This window comes from Eleutherodactylus coqui, chromosome 5 (assembly GCF_035609145.1).
Source record: "Eleutherodactylus coqui strain aEleCoq1 chromosome 5, aEleCoq1.hap1, whole genome shotgun sequence".
NCBI classification, from domain to species: Eukaryota; Metazoa; Chordata; class Amphibia; order Anura; family Eleutherodactylidae; genus Eleutherodactylus; species Eleutherodactylus coqui.
Genome location: NC_089841.1, coordinates 91966052 through 91989648, shown reverse-complemented (window position 1 = coordinate 91989648; position 23597 = coordinate 91966052). Strand labels below are relative to the sequence as shown.

Here is a 23597-nt window from a genome sequence, read left to right as displayed (position 1 = left end):
CAGTTAACACTGAGCGTCAATGGTGACAAATCATGATTAAATTACCCACAACACTATTAATTTTTATGCATTATGGGTTTGACACATTCAGCTGCAATCAGCAGTTGGTAAGACATCTCTTAGGCTCTAGAGTACACCTAATTATTATAATTGTATTTTGTGTACTCTATGGTTAGCAACGTGAATGTTACCTACTCTTGAAAAGAGAAGAATGTATTTGTCAATTTAACATTCTTCTCAAGCCAATGCTAATCAGCTCCTGACACAATGTCCAATTCAAGAAAGAATCATTCAATACATATCACTGAGCTGGTTGCTCTATTAGTGACTAATTGCTTGCTATCTAGCTCAAACGGAGGGACAATACCATGCTTCTGATTACTAAGCATGAACTGTCACCTCCTAATAGAAAAAAGGTAATGAACTAGGTTCAATTTGTAGAGTTCATCCTTTTCTATATAACCTGCCACCTACGCGTTTCCGCAGTGTTTTAATTACACTGCTTCATCAGGGTGGTTTTAATAGATAAGAACAAGCACAAGCAGCCTGATGGCTGCAGAGTTCTGAGCATAGATGGTCAGTAACCCGAGATGCCGAGTATATATGTCAGAATCCACGCCCTCCCTAAGTGAGGGAACATCCCACTCGTCCAATCAACGTCCAGCAGCTCTGACACACCTCCTGCTTCCCATCGCGATGGTACGGCGGTCCGCGCATGCGCACTCGCTGCCAGGACCCGCTCGCCAACCAATGCCAACCAGCGGTGTAAGCCGCTCGATTGCATGGCCGGCGTGACGACTCCATGGCAACAAAGCGCCGCGGGCGGCAGAGGGGAGGGCCGCTTGTAGGTTAAGGGACTCTAATCCCCACAGGGCTGATAACAGGGGTTACCCCCAACAAGTGGTGTTGGGTGCAAGTGATTTTTTGAAGGGTATGAGGAGAGATGAGTTTTTGAAAAAGAAGGACCGGTCCTTGGATAATGGAAAACTCCGGGTACTAGGTACCTATGATGACTGCTCTAATGAAGTTAGAAACATTCTGTCCAAATATTGGCATATTCTGCATCGTGATAAAGATATAACTGAATACTTACCAGACAAACCTCTTATTACATACAAGCGAGGAAGAAACCTTGGTGATCGGTTGGTCCACAGTCATCTGACCCCCGCTGTACCATCAACTACGTGGCTGAACTCTGAACTCCCAAAGGGCTCCTATCCCTGTTCCGGCTGTAACGCCTGTAAATTTATGAGGCTTGGAGCAGTATTTACCAGCTCGTCTACAGGCCGTGAATATAAGACCCGGGAATTTATTAACTGTAGATCCAGTGGAGTCGTTTACAAGGCGACCTGTCCCTGCCCCCTCGACTATGTTGGCAAGACAATCCAACAACTACGAAGACGTGTTTTGGCACATATCGGCAACATAGATCGAGGGGAGCATACAAGTCTGGCCACCCATATTAGAGAATATCACAACAATGACCCGAATATGGTAAAATTCCAGGGGATTGAGATCATCAGGGAAAACGGAAGGAGAGGAAACCGTGACCGGAAACTACTTCAAAAAGAGAGCCAGTGGATTCATTGTTTGGAGTCATGTACCCCAAAGGGACTAAATGAATGTCAATCTTTTGCGGCATTTATTTGAGGTCTCCATTTTTGACTATCAATAATGACCCTCCATTACTAAGACATTATAACAATGGAAATATACATAAATAATGGTAATAAAATGGCAGACAAAAAACTGGTAGATAGACACAATATGTGCAGTAATGTGTTTATCGATATATATTAATCAGATTATATACCATATGTCTGGTATTTTAGATCATAATCATTTAATAGCCAAAGTAGTGTTGAATCTTTATCATCATACCATCTTGGGTTTTTTGTGATCAAACCGAGTGGTTAGTAGGTCCCCCTGATTTTTCTCTGGGAGCTATAATGACTATAAATATGGCTATTTCGTAATTGATCCTTAGTATGTAGAATCTATCAATATCAATGGTTTACCCATTATAATTCTACACATCGATATGTGAATAGTTGCTATATATTTTCTGCCTATTATGAGGGAAGTTGATATGAACTCAAATAGATGGAGACCGTTTATTCCAGTGAACCTATGACCTTTAATATCGAGTCCTAATGAACAGCAATGAATGGGATCTCTTCAAATGACATCACCACCCATGTTTATTGTATATGACCTGCCAGTGTAATTGGTTCCTCTGTTTTCACAAAAAAACACACAAAAAACATGTATACTATACCTGGATATAGATTCTGAATTGCTATGTCTGAGATTTATTTAGATCCATTGTATAACACTTGATTCTTTCAATATCAGCCCTGTGGGGATTAGAGTCCCTTAAAGGGGTTGTCCCGCGGCAGCAAGTGGGTCTATACACTTCTGTATGGCCATAATAATGCACTTTGTAATGCACATTGTGCATTAATTATGAGCCATACAGAAGTTATAAAAAGTTTTTCACTTACCTGCTCCGCTGCTGGCGTCCTCGTTCCCATGGAGCCGACTAATTTTCGGCCTCCGATGGCCAAATTAGCCGCGCTTGCGCAGTCCGGGTCTTCTTCTTTTCTGAATGGGGCTCCGTGTAGCTCCGTGTAGCTCCGCCCCATCACGTGCCGATTCCAGCCAATCAGGAGGCTGGAATCGGCAATGGACCGCACAGAAGCCCTGCGGTGCATGGAGACAGAGGATCCCGGCGGCCATCTTCAGCAGGTGAGTATGAAGACGCCGGACCGCCGGGATTCAGGTAAGCGCTGTGCGTGTTGTTTTTTTAACCCCTGCATCGGGGTTGTCTCGCGCCGAACGGGGGGGGGGGGGGGGTTAAAAAAAAAAAAAAAAACGTTTCGGCGCGGGACAACCCCTTTAGCCTACAAGCGGCCCTCCCCTCTGCCGCCCGCGGCGCTTTGTTGCCATGGAGTCGTCACGCCGGCCGTGCAATCGAGCGGCTTACACCGCTGGTTGGCATTGGTTGGCGAGCGGGTCCTGGCAGCGAGTGCGCATGCGCGGACCGCCGTACCATCGCGATGGGAAGCAGGAGGTGTGTCAGAGCTGCTGGACGTTGATTGGACGAGTGGGATGTTCCCTCACTTAGGGAGGGCGTGGATTCTGACATATATACTCGGCATCTCGGGTTACTGACCATCTATGCTCAGAACTCTGCAGCCATCAGGCTGCTTGTGCTTGTTCTTATCTATTAAAACCACCCTGATGAAGCAGTGTAATTAAAACACTGCGGAAACGCGTAGGTGGCAGGTTATATAGAAAAGGATGAACTCTACAAATTGAACCTAGTTCATTACCTTTTTTCTATTAGGAGGTGACAGTTCATGCTTAGTAATCAGAAGCATGGTATTGTCCCTCCGTTTGAGCTAGATAGCAAGCAATTAGTCACTAATAGAGCAACCAGCTCAGTGATATGTATTGAATGATCCTTTCTTGAATTGGACATTGTGTCAGGAGCTGATTAGCATTGGCTTGAGAAGAATGTTAAATTGACAAATACATTCTTCTCTTTTCAAGAGTAGGTAACATTCACGTTGCTAACCATAGAGTACACAAAATACAATTATAATAATTAGGTGTACTCTAGAGCCTAAGAGATGTCTTACCAACTGCTGATTGCAACTGAATGTGTCAAACCCATAATGCATAAAAATTAATAGTGTTGTGGGTAATTTAATCATGATTTGTCACCATTGACGCTCAGTGTTAACTGACTATCATCAATATATACCTAATATCGAAAGTGTGTTATTGACTTTAGTGTGAATTGGTGACAAACATTCATGGTATACTTGGGCTACTAGAGTAATATACTATACAAGCCCTATTATACACAATCCTATGGCCGATTGCGAACATAGGTGACACAACTCCTTTTCTCTTAGCGCATAGAAAATCAATATTAATATCCGGATACGCTTTTTAAAATATTTTTTATCATTAAAAGTTACGTTTTATCAGTTAGTGGTTCCCATCAGTGATTTATACACAACAATTATCGCTCAAAACTAGCGATCTACGGTGCTACAGTGTAAGTCCCTCACAGGGACACAAATGGTGTAAAAAAAGATCAAAATAATGCACAAAAAAAATGCAAAAAAAAGTAAAAAAAAACTTTTCAATGCTTTTTCTCATATTAGCATAAAAAATGTAAAAATAAAATCCCCACATATTTAGTATCATCATGTCCGTAAAGACCAGTACAATAAATTGAACATGCTTTTTATCCTGCATGGCAAAAAGCGTAAAAAAAAACCTTAAAAAATTGAGGCACAGTGCTAATTTTTAGTATTTTGTCTGTCAAAAAACGCAATTAAAAAAACTGTATGTACCCCAAAATGGTGCTGATAAAAACTACAGCTCATCTCACAAAACAAAGCCCTCACAGATCTCCGTCCATGGAAAAATAAAAAAGTTATAGGACTTTGAATGCAGAGATTTAGGAAAAAAAAAAATTCAAAAAGGGTTTTTATTGCAGAAAAGTAGAAAAACCTACAAAAATATAAGAATTTTGGTATTGTTGTAATTGCACCGACCCACAGAAAAAAATGTAGTGTGTCAGTTATGCTGCATAATTAACGCTTAAAAAAAAAATCTATGGCAGAACTGATGCGTTTTCTCTCCCTGCGATAATAAAAACAATAATAAAAGTTTTACAGTATATTCTATGTATCCAAAATTGGCACCAATAAAAATTACAGTTCGCCACGCAAAAAACAAGCCCTTACATGGCCGCGTCGATGGAAAAATAAAAAAGTTATGGCTTTTGAAAAATGGAAATTAAAATGTACCAAAAATCATTTGGTCCTCAACGCCAAAACAGTCCATGTCCTTAAGGGGTTAATAAGCTCTTGCATGTGAGTTACTGTATAGTTCAGCGCCTGCACAGATGTTGGCATAGCTGGAAACATAGAGTTAAGTAGTGACTTGTGTAAATCACAAGGCTGCTGCTCTGCTATAGCTCCTGGATGAGGAAACTGATTTTGCATTGTTTATGTTGGCAGCAGCGCTTCTTGAATTTGGAGAATAAAGATGAATTGCATATCTCCATATTTATGTGGCGTTCAGAGAGTAGATAGTGGCCGAGCCCTTATAATTAAAAACTTCCAATTGCACATTTTTTTATTGCTTAGATACTTACACATGGGCAATTTAAAGACTGCGCCTAAAATTCTCGGATGCAACTCGCATCAGACCACACTCGGACATGCAGTCTGTGTGCTGCCCGATGTGCTGAACACCGTATATTGACATGTGCTATTCTCATAGAAATGAAGACAATAGGATATGTTGTCTTGTTTTTACTTTGACAACAGCCTGAGTAAAAAAAAAGCCTGTGTGCATACACCCATTTCAGTGAATGGGTCCTATTTCCGTCTAATTTTATTGTCTGAAAGTTAGCCAGAAAAAAACATCTTGTGCATGTACCCTTAGGCCTCCCTCACACAGGGCGTTTTATACAGCGTTTAGCGCTCCCTTTTCAGCCCAGAGCTAAACGCTGTACAACACTCCCATTCATTTCAATGGGGCTACTCACACAGGGCTGAAAACGCCTCCCAGATTCAGGCATCTCCAACACTCCCAAGTCTATTGCCGGAGGCCAGGTTTGAGAACCCCGGCTCCGGCAATAAAGTGCTGTGATTGGTTGTCGGCGCTTGCTCGATACCCAATCACATCCCTTCATTGACTGTCTCAGCCAATCAGAGCTTGCCGGCGCTGATTGGCTGAGACAGTCAATGAAGGGCTGTGATTGGGCATCGAGCGTGCCGACAACCAATCACAGCACTCTATTGCCGGAGGCGGGATTCTCAAACCTGGCCTCCGGCAATAGACTTTGGGGTGCCGAGGAAGTCCGGATCAGCGGCACAGACCAGCGGCCGCGACCCGGACTGCAGCGTCTAGGTGAGTATAGCTTTTTTTTTTCTTTTGAGCATTCTTGGCTGCGTTTTCAGCCGAGCTGAAAACGCAGCCAAAACGCTGGCATAAAGTATGCCAGCGCTGCTGAAACGGGGCGGAATCTGCAGTAACGCAGCGTTGAAAAATGCTGCGTTTCTGCAAACGCCCTGTGTGAGGGAGGCCTTACTCAGATTACCGGACACAACTGTATACCTTATACACAGGCTGGCATATTAATAGGAAAAAAAACTACACCATACAGCATATTCATTTTTGTGGTGGCCAACGAAAAAAAATGATATTGATGTATATTTGCCCAGCAGATACCAATAGGTATCTTATTAAAAGCAACGCGAGCTATGCCTGCAGTTACAAGCGCCAGCCACAAAACAGAGGTCGGCTCGGAGACCTCCGCTGCTTCAGCTCTGACCTCTGTGTATTTGCGGCGCTAACAGCATGCGCCCACTCAGCTGATCATTCGGGGTCCTGAGCGATGGACCCCAGCCGATCGACTACCGGAGACCTATCCTAAAGATAGGTCATCAATAGTATTCTCCCTGGAAAACCCCTTTAACTGTAAGCTTAACTAGAGCAACAAGTGTCAGGCCGCTGCTGCCAAGGCAAATAGGATCATGGGGGGCATCAAGAGGGGTCTAGGGGCACATGATGTGAACATTGCTCTTCCTCTTTACAAGTCACTGGTCAGATCATACATAGAATATTATATACAGTTTTTGGCACCGGTACTCAAGAAGAACATATCAGAGCTTGAGCGGGTACAAAGGTCGGCATCTAAGTAATAAATAGAATGGGCGGACTACAATACCCAGAGAGTTCTCAAAACTGGGATTATTTAGGCCTCCTGTCCACGGGCGATTTTTCTTACTGTGTTTCCTGCGGCGATAATCCGCACGTGGGTAACGCAGTGAACGCTTTCCATAGGATAACTACGGAAATCGCAGCCCTAATGTCCACGAGAAGAAAATCACTTGGGATTTTCTGCTTGTGCTAAAAATCGCGGTATGCTGTGATTTGCTGTGATTCTCTGCGATGAACCTATCTATAATGATAATGAAAAATCATGGTGCGAAAGTGCTGCCCGGCGGCTCCCACAGCAGAAATCCGCGGCGGGATATCGCTACGCCCGTGGACAGGCGGCCTTAGTAAAAAAAAAGATGTCTAAGAACGATCTAATAACTATGTATAAATATGTCAGGGATCCATACAGAGATCTCTTACATCATTTACTTATAACCAGGACTGTGACTGTAACAAGGGGGCGCCCTCTACATCTAGAGGAAAGAAGGTTTCTACAACAACATAGAAGGGGGTTCTTTACTGTAAGAGCAATGAGACTATAGAACTCTGTCTGAGGATGTGGTGACAGCAAACTCAATGATAGAGTTTAAGAGGGCCCTGCACACCTTTCTTGAGTGTAACAATATTACATGTTACAGTCACTGGTTACTTCAGAAGGGTTGGTGATCCGGAGATTATTCTGATTGCCAGATTGAAGTCAGGAAGGAATTTTTCCCTTGCAAAAAAAGCTAAATTCCTGATTTATTGCTAGGAGCAATTGCAGTTTTTTCTTTACACTAATGTTTCTAAATATGAACAGCGCTCTGGGGGTAATGGGGCTTAAAAATAAATAATGCTACGTTCCTGAGATGTAATAAGACAATTATACTGATGCCATTATGTCATGTTACATCACATGTGAAAAGAGAGAAAATGATAACCCTTTTCCTGAGGAAGAAATTCTGCCCATAACATACCTTTTAACTATACAGATAAAATGACAGATAATCAGCTCCACAATGTGGTTTCATGATGTCTTACCTGATGCTGGATGATCACAGAGCACTGCACAGAAGAGGCTGAATGCACCAAGTAAGGACAGTGGTAGCAGAGCTGAGGTCTGCATTGCGGTATTATTTCCTCCTATTCCTAGATATTCCCTGTGAAGAGTGTGTAGACTGTCCAAGCAGAGCGGTGAATGTAAGAGCACTGATGGCATCAGACTACTTCTTACAGGCTAGGGAAAGCCCTCCTGCTGGTTAACAGGAGAGGTGGTGGGGAAAGCAATCTGACTATGACCATATTAGTTACTCCACCTCTTCCCATCACTCAGCTCTCTTAGGATTTCCATGTTTGTTACAGTTTATAGGAAAATCTCCTTCTTCCTATAAACTTTAGTTCTTACTGTGTTGCAAAAGAACTCACTTGGCAGCCTGGCTACAAAGCCAGTGAATGGGAGATAAAAGACAACAACTCAGGGATGTGGTGCACTTTTTTAATTTGAAATAAGGAATCCATAAATTGAAATTGTAATGCTGTTTATTAAAGAGGATTACATTTTTATTTTCTACTTATTGACTCTTGATTCTAGTAAAGCTTCACCAGATCCCAGAATTTTTGCATTTTATATGCCATTCAAGTTTCTACTGTATTGCTGTTCTTTCACTTTAGATGACAATAACTTTGGCCCTTTACCAACTGCTTCACTCATCACACTCCACACCTACATCACCCAATTGGGCATACGTCCACAAACTGGCTATTAGGAAGCAATTTTCCAAAAAATGTGTTAGAACACAAAGTACATCGCAGCTTTCTGCATATGGGGCTACATAGCTGCAGACCAGTCAGACTGTTCATGATTACACGTTTTCCTTGTCAACAATAATGCCCATGATGAGCATGTGAGCATCAAAAGTTGGTTTTGCTTGATGTATTACTTTTTTTTTTACATCATGTGAATAGCGAGAGGTGTGCCCTATAACTGGGGAAGAAATAGCACCAAGATGAACTATGGGATGAAGGAAAGCCGGTGGTGGCAGTGTGATGTTTCTAAGCAGGGGCGTTGCTAAGAGTGTAAGAGTTCAGCTCGGGCCCCATCTGTAACTGTGCCCATACCCGTACCTAAACCATGATGCTTACAGCTGCAAAGCAAATTTACATACATGATCTAGCCTCTTGCCATAAGCTTTCCAAACATGACTCCTTTCCTGACAATTTGTTTGTAGCCCCTTAGGCTGTGTTCATCTTTTTATTGCATCTTTGAACCATAATTAAAAATCACATGAAGAGAGGTGCTATCACCACTAGGGCCGCAATGAGTGAGCCTGTTACCACTGGGACTACAATAGGCAACACTATTACTACTGGGGCCAATATATGGGACGCTATAACTACTGTGGGCCAATATAGGGGATGCTATTACTACTGGGGCCAATATAGGAGATGCTATTACCAGTTTCCCCCAAAAATAGGACCCTGTCTTATTAACTTTAGCCCCAAATGAGGTGCTTCGTTTGATTTTCGGGGGGTGTCTTATTATACTTACTTAGCAGGCTCCAACATGCTTCTTGCAGTCCTTGGCCGCCCACAGAAGATTACTTCCTGGTTACGCGATTCATTAATCCTGCCTCCAGGAAGTAATGGCTCTGATTGGCTGAGCAGCGTTCGAGAACCAATCAAGGCAGCACTCGATGAACCAATACGATGACTTTGATTGGTTCATCGAGCGCTGCATTGATTGGTTGAGCAGTGGTCGAAGAACTAATTACAGCCATTGCGTTGTGGAGGCGGGATTTATGAATTGGCTGAGCCGTGGGATTACCGAGCCTGCTAGGTAATGTATTCTTTTTTTTAATGTAATGCAGCTAGGCCTTATTTTTGGGATAGGGCTTTTATTTCAAGCCCCCTGAAAATCATGATAGGGCTTATTTTCAGGGTAGGACTTATTTTGGGGGAAACGGGGTACTATCATGTTAAAGAATTTATAAAGAAATACACCTAAATCAAGTAAAATCAAATATAAGAGTCACCAGTGACTTAACCCTTAACTAGAACTCAGACAAGACATCCAAATGCAGTTAATGGCAACGAGAGTCTAGCGAACCAGCCGTCCATCACCTTAGTTTTATTGAGAAGACAGGAAATGTGTCATAAACATATAGATATGGGAAGGATTATACAAATGACATATAAGTAAGATATAAGGGTGTATACATTATTGGCTAAGAAATAACTTTCCAAAGCTCAGAATATCACAATTGGCGTAAACACATTGGAATTTGCAGATGCTGAACAAACAACACAATTAAAGGATAACCCCTACACACTCAGCAATTCTTAACGCATCCTGATACCATTTTAAAGATAATTTGGTGAACAAACATTCTTTGCACAGATTACTAATGTACGTGACTTTACAAGTAAGCACATGGTTCATGACCAGGGCAGTGTGTTCTTCTCTGAAGGCCTTAAAGGCGTCTGCAGAGTGAACCAACGTCTATGAGCCAAACTAAATCTCTCACAATTTCCCTCCTTAAATATCTTTAGAATGGCTTTCAAGGATGCTCCCTAGACTAGAAAACTTAAAACAAAGTAGACCTGCTATCTTTGCTACACTCACTAGCCCTACCTAGAGAGACCTGCCCCGAGGAAAGTAAGGAGATCTTCCTTCCACTCCTCTACCTGGCCCCCAACTGGTTCAGGTCTCTACTATCCCTATGTTTATTTTTCAAAACACAGAACAGAAGGGGTTATCACATTCCAGTGTGCAACATCCAAAGGTGTTTAGTATATGCAAATATATGCGAATAAATGAGTCCAATAAAAGTCCAATATAATGAAATGTCCATGGTGTGATTGACAGTCCATTAGGTGTGTGTAAGTCTCTCCAAAAGCGTATAATCCTTCAAAGGCTGGGATCCTTTATATCACACTCTCATATCCACAGTACATGCAGTTGTCAAATTTTTGCAAAGTAGGTTTTCCACATAAGGTGCTTTGTCAGTTGTCAAAATGGTCATGAGGTGAGTTTCAGCTTTTAATACACCAGGCAATTTCTTGGCAGATTGTCCTGAAAAACATTTGCAGTTAGTGCCCAGAAGTTTCTTAATGATTACCATAACAATCTTAATGATCATGGCTAATACCACAATAAGCAGAACTCCTTGTAGGAACAGACTCGCTACCCCAGAAATCATACCACCCAGGCCTTTAAACCAATTCACAGGATTTAAGTAAGACAACTATTCTGGCCATTTAGTCTCATCATCAGAGATAGCTTTACGGTACAGCTCCTTCACTTTTCTCGCTTGTTCCAGGTCATGAGTGATTTGCAATGTTCCTGATGGATTTATGTAGTGACAACAAGATGGTCCTACTATTTGGCATAGCCCTCCTTGCAAAGTGGTGAGATAGTCTAGAACAACTGTATGTTGATTAGTGACTAAGATTAATTGTTTAGTGTATTCATTCTGAACACCTAGTATGTCAAACAGTGTGTCACTGATGTTATCAAAGGCATCTCCTAAAGCCTCTATCGTGTGAGTGTTTCTCAGTGAGTTGAACATCATACCTATTGGTCCTCCCAGAACTGCTCCAGCCTTCCAGGCCCAATGTGTATGTGCAAAATGTACCTTGTGTTTTGGAATAGCACGCCTGTATAACATGTGTGATGGAACATGCTGATAGGGAAATTCATCACTAGTCCAAACCCAGGTGGCTGGCTCCAGCTTTGCTAGGGTACATGTACCTCCAGCCCCGAGTGGGATCTACCTGTAAGCTTTACTACCACATACTGCATAAACGCCCTCTGGCAGTTTAAGTTCCCCGTGTATGAGAGCACTTGCAATATAAGATACCAAAACTGTGTCAGGAAACAAGCACCATGAAGTAGCTTTATCTCCAGTAAGCACTGCATAATAGGATTTGAGATCACACTTTGGCTGTTCACCGTCATCCTGCTCTTGCACTTCTGGCTGCTCACCATCCATAGCTTGTCTAGGTCCGCATATTTCTCCCCCTCCTTATAGTACCCCTAAAGTTCTTTACATTGATTAGGGTCACCATCTGGGAACCTCTCAGCATACTGCCAAGAAGTATTATGTAGCTACCGGAGAAGAACAGAAGGTTTCCTCTGCACCACATTTACTCCTGAAACAACTCTAGATTGTACAACCTTTACCTTGTCCAGGATGGAGAAACTGATCTGCATCTTATCTGTAGGTATATTGCCCATTTCTAACATTTGAAGTGGCTTGTTGTGCCATCCGGAACCTTCATCTTTTAATTCAAAAAACTTATTGATCCTAGAAGTTAAATTTACTTGCCACCAAGGATGTTTTGTCCATCCTGTAACAGGTAATGCGATCACTGTCCTTTTTTGTTCTTCAGGGAGGGAGATAAGAGGGAGATCCCAACAAACAGAAGTCAACAATCCCTGCTCAGTCAAAGGCGATGCAAAATATAGCATTGCCTTACCTGAGACAGGAGAGTGTGTGCATACCCAGCAATCTGAAAGATTTTTTACTCTAGACACAATCCCAAGATATTTATATATGAATCTGCTGTAATGTCTTTTGTAAGGATCCCACATAAGAAGTCAAGTCTGAGTGCAGCGTTTGCAGTTGCTGTGGAAAATACAGACCAGTTTTGGGTGGAGCCCCAAAAAGTATTTCATAGGGACTGAGTCCAGTCCGCTTGTTGGGTGTTGTTCAGATTGAGTACAAGGCTATGGGCAGACACTCTGTCCAGGGTCGTCCAGTTTCTGCTGAAGCCTTAGCAATTTTAGTCTTAAGGGTACCATTCAGGCATTCCACCTTACCACTGCTTTGAGGGTGGTACGGAGTGTGGAATGCCTGTTCGATCCCCAATGCCTTAGTCATCTCTTGGCAGACCTCTGATGTGAAATGTGTTCCTCTATCACTTTCTATTACTTCTGGGACACTATATCTGCACACTACCTCAGAGAGCAGCTTCTTTGCGACAGTCTTTGCGTTAGCCTGACTGCAGACCCATCCTTCAACCCAGTTTGAGAAAAGGTCCACGCACATCAGGACATATTCATAGGTCCCAACCTTGGGGAGCTGAATGAAATCAATCTGCAATCTCTGAAAAGGATACCATGGCTTTGGAGTGCATTTACGAGGGACTTTAACAGTTTTCCCGACGTTATGGCAGGCACAGATAACACAACCTTGAGTGAACCTGGCGGCAGAGTGATGGAACCCAGGTGCTACCCAATACTGACCTACCAAACTCACCATTGCTTTCTTGGATTGATGGGTGGGTCCATGAGAGAGGGCACACATCATGGGGTGAAGGACCCTTGGCAGGCAAGCCCGGGGTCCCACCTTCAACAGCCCATCCTCTCCTGGGCATCTGGAGGGCTTAGCCCACTCCTCCTTTTTATGCTCTGAGGCTTGGTTCTGGAGCTTCAGCAGCAGACCCATATCCACCTTTCCCAAGGCAGTATCCATTGCCAAACAATATAGATGGTTGGGCAAAGACAGAAGGGCTACCTCTTTGGCTGCCAGGTCGGCTCGGTGATTTCCTATGGCCTCAGGCGATCGCTCCTTGGTATGTGCTTGAACCTTGATGATACCTACCTTCTTAAGCAGCTCCAGAGCCCTCAACAATTGCGCTACAAGTGCGGCGTTCTTAACGGGTTTCCCGGAGGAAGAGGTAAAGTTTCTGGCCCGCCATAAGGGTAAGTAGTCAGGACATATGCCAAAACAGTATTGACTGTCTGTGTATATGTTGGCTACACGATGCTCTGCCATTGAACACGCCTCAGCGAGAGCAGTCAGCTCCGCCTCTTGTGCTGACATGGAGGGAGGCAGGGATTCTCCCTTCAGCACTTGATGTTGGGACACTATGGTGTACCCTGTATGCGGTTTACCGTCTTGATAAAACCGGGATCCATCTACAAACAATTCGAGGTCAGCATTTGGAATAGGAGTCTCGCTGACATTGTCAAGTGGTTTAGTCTCAGCAGTCATTAACTCAATGCAGTCATGTGCGGGGATGTCATCATCATTATCATTCTCTTCCCCTACATCTGGTAAAAGTGTAGCAGGATTCAAAGCAGTGCACCTTTTGATTGTGAGATTGGGAGGAGTGAGGAGAGCTACCTCATACTTGGTGAGCCTTGCCATTGACAGATGCTCGGTTGTCACTTGTGACAACACTTCCTGCGCTGTGTGTGGTACTTCTACCACCAGGGGGTGCTCCAGCACCATGTCTGCAACTTTTTCCTTGAGGACAGCACAGACAGCAATGGCTCTGATGCATGGAGGTGCTCCTCCCACAATCACATCCAACCTCACAGAGTAATACCCTACAGGTCTTTGTTCAGCTCTGTGTTGCTGAGTAAGGACACCTTTTGCATGTCCTTCACTTTCATGACAAAACAGGTTGAATGGTAAGTCATAGTTTGGTATTCCTAAAGCTGGAGATGACACAATTGCAGCTTTCAATTTCTGGAACTCTTCCTGTGCTTCAGGCGTAAGTTGGAAGGGTTGTCCCTTGTTGCAAGTGATCAGCACATCAAACAGTGGTTGCATCAAGCTTGATGCACTGGGGACCCATTCCCGACAGTAACTCACCAATCCCAGAAAAGCCCGTAGTGACTGTGCACTTGCTGGCTGAGGTGCCTGTGCGTTGGCTGCCTTTCTATCATCAGTGATATGTTTCTTTTGTGCCGAGATACAGTGTCCTAGGAACACCACCTTTGTTTGTGCGATCTGCAACTTGTCCCTTGAGACCTTACACCCTTCAGCAGTCAGAAACAGCAGAAGGGATCGGGTTTCAATTAGACAAATGCTTCTGGTGGATGTACACAAAATCAGATCATAAACATATTGCAACAGCTGTGTGTCCTGGTCTTCCGGATGCCAGGAAGACAACACATAGGCTAGTGCTTGAGAGAACTCTGAGGGGGACGTGGCCCCTCCTTGCAGTAATCTGGTCCAGCACAATTGTCTGCCTTCATGAGTGAAGGTTAACAGCATTTGGGATTCTGCGTCAATACGCAGACTAAAATAATCATTCGCAGGATCGATGATGCTAAAGAACACTGCCGTAGAGGGGATTTGATTAAGAATTGTGTGTGGATTTTGGACTAAAGGTGCGTCTATAATCATCAATTTATTGATTTCCCGCAGATCATGTACCATCCGGTATGTCTGCGGTTGTCCTGGAAGACACTTCTTTTTCACAGGAAATAGCGGTGTATTATAAGGGGATCTGCAAACCCTTACAACACCCGCTCCAAGGAAGTCCTCAACTTACATTGAGATCACTCCCGTCTGATCTCTGCTCAGGGGATATTGCCTTATGCACACAATAGCAGCTCCAGGTTTTAGCTTGATTTTTACAGGTGCAACCCGTAACAAACCTACATCGGTCTTACTCTTTACCCACAATTCTTCTGGAATGTTTCGCAACATTTCTTCTGTCTGCATCAAGAATCTGGCATTTGTCGTCAATTTGCACCACCCCTATCAGGGTTGTCAGCATCTCTTCAGACATAGGACCTGCCACTGTAACACCCTTTTTACCAAACCGTAGGACAGCTTTGATAGCACTCAGCACATCTGCACCAATTAAATTTACTGGACAATTATCAGACACTAGCAGCTGAACACAAATGTCAATTGTATCTGCTCGGCGGATTTGCAAAGGTTTAGTTTGTTGTAACAAGCACGGTCCATCAATTCCTACTCCCCCCACCCGACCAGGTTCAATGAAACTGGAGGGTATGTCTTGTTTACGTGTTATTGAACAGCCGGCCTCTGTATCAATCATGAATCTTTGCTTGTTCCCATGGGGGAGCGTCAGTTCCACACTTGCATGTGTTCCTCGTTCAGGTGGAACAAGCAAAGTGGGGCTGCCTGCTTCCTAGTCTACTTGGGGATATTCAATGCCAAGCAGCTGAGCATGTGTCTGCCCCCTTCTGGATGGACAGTCCCGCTTCATGTGTCCCCTTCCTCCACAGCCATAGCACACTCCTGATCTCCGTGCATCTTCCCTCCTTGGCTGTGGCTGAGGTGCACATGAATCATACCTTCTATTCTTTCCTTGTGTGTTCCCACCAACATCCTGCATGCCTCTACCTTGTGCTGAAGACAGCACTAATTCTGGAGGGGCAGTGACAGAAATCATGACCAGTGTTTGTTTCTGACTCTTTTTCAATTTTCTTTTATTGAATTTGTCCTCTATGCTTCTAGCAACCACCAGAGTTTGCTCAAGTGGCGTATACATGCATTCTGGACGCACTGTGTTCAATTCAGTCTTGATATCCTCACGCAGCCCGTTAATAAAGCATGTGCGAAACAATCGCGCGTCTTTACTTGCGGCAGTGTTGATGATATACTCTTGATCAGTAAATATATTGGCACATCGTGCATGGTATTGGTCTACTGATTCATCTAGTCCCTGGACTGCTTCTGGCAACCCAGATGACAGTTCATTAGAACGCTGCTTGCTTAGAACATGCAGACACCTGACAAACTGGATTCCTGAGTATTCAGTTTTCTTATTATCTGGCACCGCAGCAATGCCCTCACCCAGTTGCACAGCACGAATTTTATTCAAAATTGGTGCACCAGCAGCGAGGGAACACAGCCCTGACAAAATCACTCCATGTTGCATCATAGTTTATCTGTATATGGTCTATATGCTTAAAAAAGCCAATCGGGCTCTTATAGCAATCCGGTAATTTGCGAACCATGACCAGTTGCTCTGATTGACTCCACGGTTTAAACCAACGTGTAGTTTCCTTGATATTGTGTCCGTCCTCAGTGTGTGAAGTTGATTGTATAATGACTGGGTATGCTTTGGGAATGACAGGTTGCCTCATGTTACACTGATCACTCCTGCACTCCACTAGATAAGGTTTTATTGCACTTACAAACCCATGAATTGGAGCGCGTAAGGCCGCCTGCAGACGAGCGGGTCGGATCCGGCGGCGAGAATTCTTGCCGCGAGACCCGACCCGAGCGCCTGCAGAGACGAACGCGTACTCACCCGTGCCCGGCGGCCCCGGCTCTTTCATGTGGCGGCTGCTGGGCAGCCGGCGCATGCGCAGACCGGAGCCGGCGGCCGGGTGAGTGATGTTTCTGTGCTAGGCTCTGTGAGCCCCGCACAAAAATAGGACATGCCACGGTTTGTTTGCCGCGCGAGATTTCGCGTGGCCAAACCGCGGCCGTCTGCATAGGAGTGCGTATTGTAATGCACTCCTATGCAGGCTTTGAGCGGCGGAAATCCCGCGGGAAATCCTGCCGCGGGATTTCCGCCCGTGTGCAGGCGGCCATAGTCTGTTACTGTCATTTGGTGGTCTACGTTCTCTCCGCTCCTCCTCCCTCTCTGCTTGCTCACTCTCGGGATCCACCTGAGGTGCATCTCCCAGAGGGTGTGGGCCAGGAGAGATAGTCCAATGGTCACCATCCACCCGCCGCAGATGTATGTTTGATATCGGTCGTGGGGTGACAACACCCTGCTGGTAGTGGTGGTTATTTATGGGTGACTGTGGATCTGATGAGTCACCGACATTTAACCTCAAGGGATGCATCTTCTGGCACAGACTACTGTCTGACACTTGTTAAAGGGGTTGTCCTGCGCCGAAACGGGTTTTTTTTTTTCCAACCCTCCCCCCCCCCCCCCCCCCCCCGTTCGGCGCGAGACAACCCCGATGCAGGGGTTAAAAAAGAAAACCGGACAGTGCTTACCTGAATCCCCGCGCTCCGGTGACTTCTTACTTACCTGCTGAAGATGGCCGCCGGGATCTTCTCTCTCAGTGGACCGCAGGGCTTCTGTGCGGTCCATTGCCGATTCCAGCCTCCTGATTGGCTGGAATCGGCACGTGACAGGGCGGAGCTACAAGGAGCCGCTCTCCGGCGCGAGCGGCCCCATTCAGAAAAGAAGAAGACCCGGACTGCGCAAGCGCGTCTAATCTGGCGATTAGACGCTGAAAATTAGACGGCTCCATGGAAACGAGGACGCTAGCAATGGAACAGGTAAGTGAAAAATTTCTTATAACTTCTGTATGGCTCATAATTAATGCACAATGTACATTACAAAGTGCATTAATATGGCCATACAGAAGTGTATAGACCCACTTGCTTTCGCGGGACAACCCCTTTAAGTTTTATGTTCTGTGCTGGAAGCACAGGAAATGTGTGAGGGGGGGTATGCAGCGCCGGAGGATTGTAACTCTATGTATGTCTGTGCTGTGTAATTCTGCAGATGTCGATTTAAACTCTGTACAAAGGGGCTTGGTAATGATGTGTAACCAGTGGAACCCGTGGAACCAGAAGCACTGTAATGAGGAGGTTGCAGCCTAAACCCGTCAAATGGAATAGGGCTACCAGTCACATCAACACTGTTACCTGGTCCACCACCAAAAGGTGTGGAAGAGGAGACAGATCGCGCGATCAGTGGAGACCCAACCTGTGGGTCCGGAGATACAATCTGCTGTTTATCTGGAGTGGACTGAACCTCCACCACCGAGTCAGCTGCTGACACGGATGGAGGAGACACAACAGTTCTTTTACGGTGTAACTCTACATCATCATCTGCTGGAATAAGGGGATCAAATTTCAAAGAACCATCAACCCATGCCTGAATTTGAGAAGCAAAACCATGATCAGCAATCCATCGTGCTTCTTTCAAGACAAAATCACGCCATGCCTGCAAGTCAAGGCAACCAGTCTTTGGCATGCCAGCCTTGCGCAGTATGGTAGCAGCATTTTTCACCGCAGCCTTCCCAAACATGACTCTTACCAAGTCAACAATCGTTGGCTTGTACTGAGACATCTTATTGAGTTTGGTAAGTATCACACCCATAGCAAGCAACCCGTCAGGGAGAGCCAGTCCCGTCTTCGGATATCCAGGTATGTGCAATCCTTGTGTCACGCAACTGTCAGTGGGCGGCTGACAGGAACTGCATGACATGGAATCTCAAGATAAAGCTGGTTATGTATATAGTAGGAACAACGAGAAGAAATGTTATGACGCACATGAGATAACACTAAAGGACTCACAGGAGAATCTCTAGTCAGGACAACAGTACAAATGCAAAAATCGCAAACCATACATATATCAAAAGAATCAAATGCGAGGAAGAAATCCAGCTCTATGGTTTTTATAAACAATGTAGACAATCCACAATGACATCAAAAGAATAAGGCAAAATGCAAGAAAACAACCTTCTTCACAATATGCATCTACCCACTTTAGAGGTGTGTCACAGGGGCGCTGAGTAACATTAGGCATAACGTATATACAGATCAGTATAACATAATAACGCAGGGATAGAGCAGTAGAACAATGGTACAAGAAATTGTAGAACCAACATGTACTACAGAAGGAGTTAAAGTATGAACATAAAAGTAGCAGCGTACATAAAAGGGACAGGACGCAAGAGAAAAAAAACTCAATATAAGAGGAAGGACTCAATATAAGGAGTCACTATTACCACATGGGTTGGATTTTCTGCAGAATTTACAGTAGCTGTAGCAGAAAAATGGATGAGATTTTGAATATCTCATCGACACACTGTGGGAAAAAATCAGCAAATATAATGTATATCAATAGCCCACCCAGTGCTCCAGCGTTCCTCCCTGTTTTTTTTTTTTGCTTTTTTTTAAATGGCCCTGTCCTTTTTATAACGACGGAGGTAAAAGTCATATGGCATGACTAGCCTGCTAGCTACAATTTAGATGTCATAAATAGGATCAAAGCCTCTGCGCCTTGGTAAAGTTAAAGCTGTTTCACGAAATCCCAGTGTCAGAAGTCCATCCTGCACTCCGTATAACTGAAGCAGCTCCCTTGACAAAAGGGTATGGTGTGGAGCCCGGGACCCTCAGGTTAGTGAAGGCACCCTGCCACATGACATGAGAACTATAGCCCCTGCTAGCCTGTTGTATTAACCCCTGGTGCACCACAACTTCCCCTTTTTCTGGCGTCACACGAACAGGATGATTTGAGACTGTGTGCTTATTGTGCAGAATCCAAAGTACAGCGCCCCTTTGTGTCCATATCAGTGATTTCTCCAACAGTGCCTGTGTTAAAGAGGAGGAGCCCTTTACGTTTAAGTGCAGCTATAAAGAGACAACCTTATTTCACTGCTGCTGCACAAAGTCAACAATTGCCTTAAAGAGACAGTAGATTCAAAGTTGCCAGCATGTCTGATCCCAGCACAAGTGAGCAATCAGGCAGCGACGCCACACCGCCATCTACTGGCAGTGCGATTCTTACTTCGGCAACAAGCGCAAACCCACCAACCATGCTAGCTGCTACCATGACGGGAATTCCAGTTTTCTTCGGGACTCCAACGCTGCCAACCTATCATGGGGTCCCTAACACTCTCAGGGACTTCCGCGAGAAACTCTTTGCCGTGTTCCAGTTTGTCTCTCTTTCCCCCGTTCAGCAGGTGCAGTTGTTGCTGGGGCAACTTCAGGGCCTGCTCTGGCAGAAGTTCGTACCTGGCCAGCTTCTGAAAAGACCAGCGTTGATCAGATCTTGGCTAAGCTCAAGAAGGAGTTTGAGATCCAGTCACCAACAGAGGTCAGACTACGTTTCTATGAAAGGCGTCAGAGACCAGGTTAGACTATTCGGGCCTACGCAGTGGCCCTGCAAACTGCATTTTTGGCTGTTCAGGAAATAGACACTATTGCTGCAGCGGAAGTTGACAAAATACTGATGGACAGATTCATTGAGGGCATAGACTCGAAGCTGACCCAGACGCAGCTGCGCATTTTGGCTGTCCAGCACCCGGGCATATCCTTCTCAGCTTTTAAGTCCCTGGTGCAACAGGTGTTAAGAACTGACACCCCTCCCGAGAGTGCCACTACCTGTGCATTTCCATCACAAGTCACGGGAGAGACTTTTGTTGCCCCTGAAAGGTCAATATATAGTGTCCCGCAGATTACACAAGCTGCGCAAATTTATACCCCTGCTCCTGAAGCCCTAACCACAAAGCAGGTGGACATAGTGACTGAGATGATGTTAGAAATGACTAAAACCTTGCAAGAGCTCTCTGCCCGGTCCACATCCGCAGCTAGTGAACCACCACTTCACAGAGCCTTTCCACCAGAGCATCGCCCACGCCATCCACATCCTGTACGACCCCCTCCTGCTAAAAATGTTAGGGGCGAGAGGCCCACCTGTTTCTACTGTAATAAGCCGGGTCACACTAAAGCTCAATGTTGGCAGTTAAACGGGCTGCCCCTGAGGTCGCGGACCGCCCCTCAGGAATAACGAAAGAAGGTCCGACCCGAAGAGCCTCCAAAGCAGGAGCCTCACACTATGTCTCCTCCTGCCCCTATATAACTATTCGTATTGATGGTGTACCACTGGAAGCATTAGTGGACACAGGATCACAAGTGTCCACTATATGTAAGAAAACGTTTCTAAAACATTGGGACTGTAATGATTTGCGAATACCTGATATTAATGATTTGACTCTATATGCAAGCAATGGTCAAGTTATACCATTAGTGGGTTACTGGGAACCTAATGTGCAAGTGGGTGATATGAGATTGCCTGATCAGGGTGTAGTAGTCACAGATGTAGAAGATGAAGGTGCTGCTGAGTTTATTTTAGGCATGAATATAATGTGTCATTGTTTTGTTGAAATGTTGGATGCCTTGCGTGCTTCTCTCCCTACTGCTTCTTTTTCATATAAGAAAGTTTTACAGCATCATATCAAAGTTCTTACTGCTCAACAGAGGTTTGTAAACCAAGAAGATGAAATCTGCCGCATCAGAGTTCAAGATGCTAGACCTGTGACACTACCACCTAATGCAGAAACTATGATCTGGTGTCGTGCCCGACCGGGTATTGCAAATAAAGACTATCCAGCCTTGCTAGAAGCTATTCAGCTAGATGGACAACCACTGGTGAAAGCAGCAAGAAGTCTTGTCACCGTCTCAAACGGTAGAGTACCAGTACGGTTAGTGAATTTAAGTGACGCACCAGTAGTTCTGCACAAATTTCACCCAGTGGCTCAGTTGTATCAATTTCATCCTGAGGATGTGGTGAAGACTAGCCCCGCTGCCACTCAACAGTCGATAGGAGCCACTAGAGATAAAGGCAAATCAACTTCAAGTCCTTGGTGGACAGAACTCCACGTCGGAGACACCAGTACTCCTGCTGATAGAGTAAATGGAGCTCTGAACGTTGCCAAGCGGTATCATCAGGCTTTCAGGAAACACCCCATGGATTTTGGAAAGACTACCCTTATCCAACATCGCATAGCCACTGGTGATCATCCTCTTGTTAAAGAAAGACATCGACCAATTCCTTCATCAATGTACCAGGATGTGAAGAAAATGCTGCGAGAGATGAAGGAAGCCGACGTTATCTCTGAAAGTCAAAGCCCCTGGGCTGCCCCATTGGGTCTTGTTAAGAAGAAAGATGGATCAATCCGCTTCTGTGTGAACTATCGGAAACTTAACAATATTACGCACAAGGATGCGTACCCGTTGCCGCGTATCGAAGAGTCACTCACTGCCCTCGGCTCAGCTGCTTATTTTTCCACCCTGGACTTGACCAGTGGCTATTGGCAAGTACCTATGGCCCCTGAAGACAGGGAGAAAACTGCATTTACTACTCCCATGGGACTTTTCGAATTTAATGGCATGCCATTCGGACTCTGCAATGCTTCTGCCACATTCCAGCGACTCATGGAGAGGTGCTTAGGTCATGTGAATTTCCAGAGCATTTTGTTGTACCTCGATGACGTCATTGTCTACTCCTGGACGTATCAAGAACATTTGCATCACTTGGCAGAAGTTTTTGGAGTGCTTATTAAACACGGATTAAAAATTAAACCTTCCAAATGTCACCTGCTAAAACCAAAAGTCAGCTACCTTGGACATGTAGTCAGTGCAGAAGGAATACAACCAGACCCAGAGAAGATTGCTGCTGTGAAAAACTGGCCGACACCAGCAACTATTAAGGAAGAACGACGTTTCTTGGGATTCGCTGGTTATTACCACCGCTTTATTCCACACTTTGCCCAAGTGGCTGAACCACTAAATGAACTATTACGTGGATGTCCAAAGGAAAGTTACAACCGTAAGCTTCCTGTCGATTGGTCAGAAAGACAAGAAACTGCTTTTCAGATGCTGAAAACCCTCTTGACCCAACCTCCAATATTGGCATATCCAGACTATAGCTAACTGTTCTGTCTCTATGCTGATGCCAGCTATCAGGGTCTTGGAGCCGTGTTGTCTCAAGTTCAAGATAACAAAGAGAGAGTCATCGCATATGTAAGCCGTAGTTTACGAGGTGCTGAAAGGAATGATTGAAACTACAGTTCCTTCAAGTTAGAGCTACTAGCTCTTGTGTGGGCCGTCAAGATTACCTTCCAGCTACACCATTAACTGAGTATACTGATAACAACCCCCTGGCGCATCTTGATACTGTGAATCTAGGTGCCTTGGAGCAAAGATGGGCTTCCAGATTGGCGAACTACTCATTCACTGTTAAGTACAGAAGTGGCAAGTCCAACGTCAATGCAGACACTTTGTCCCGCCTACAAGTTGGAGAAGAACCCCCACAAGATGATAACTTGGAAGAGGTGGAAATGCCTCCCTTCTACAACAGGTTTGCCCTACAGAACTCTATCACTGCACCTGCAGATAGTAACCAACTGCCTGAAAAAGCATCTGAGCCTTTACCGGATCCTTCTATGTGGAAGTCAATCCAGAGTGAAAGTCGTGTTCTTGGAGAGATTTGTGACTACATTACTGCTGGTAGAGTACCAACACGACTACGTCATGCTCATCCAGATATTGAACTTGTTCGCCTGTGGTGACAGAGAAAACGTCTATTCCTTCAAAAAGGTGTGATCATGCGCA

At 44.8% G+C, this 23597-nt stretch overlaps 1 long non-coding RNA gene across 1 annotated transcript; it reads right to left on the bottom strand.

Annotated features, from left to right (window-relative positions):
- Positions 1 to 9807: 9807 nt before the first annotated feature.
- Positions 9808 to 14415, bottom strand: LOC136626926 (uncharacterized). Its single transcript, XR_010792714.1, has 2 exons — positions 14337 to 14415; positions 9808 to 10804 (listed from the first exon to the last, which is right to left on the bottom strand). It is a non-coding gene; the product is annotated as an uncharacterized lncRNA (long non-coding RNA).
- Between the last annotated feature and the right edge of the window lie 9182 nt (positions 14416 to 23597).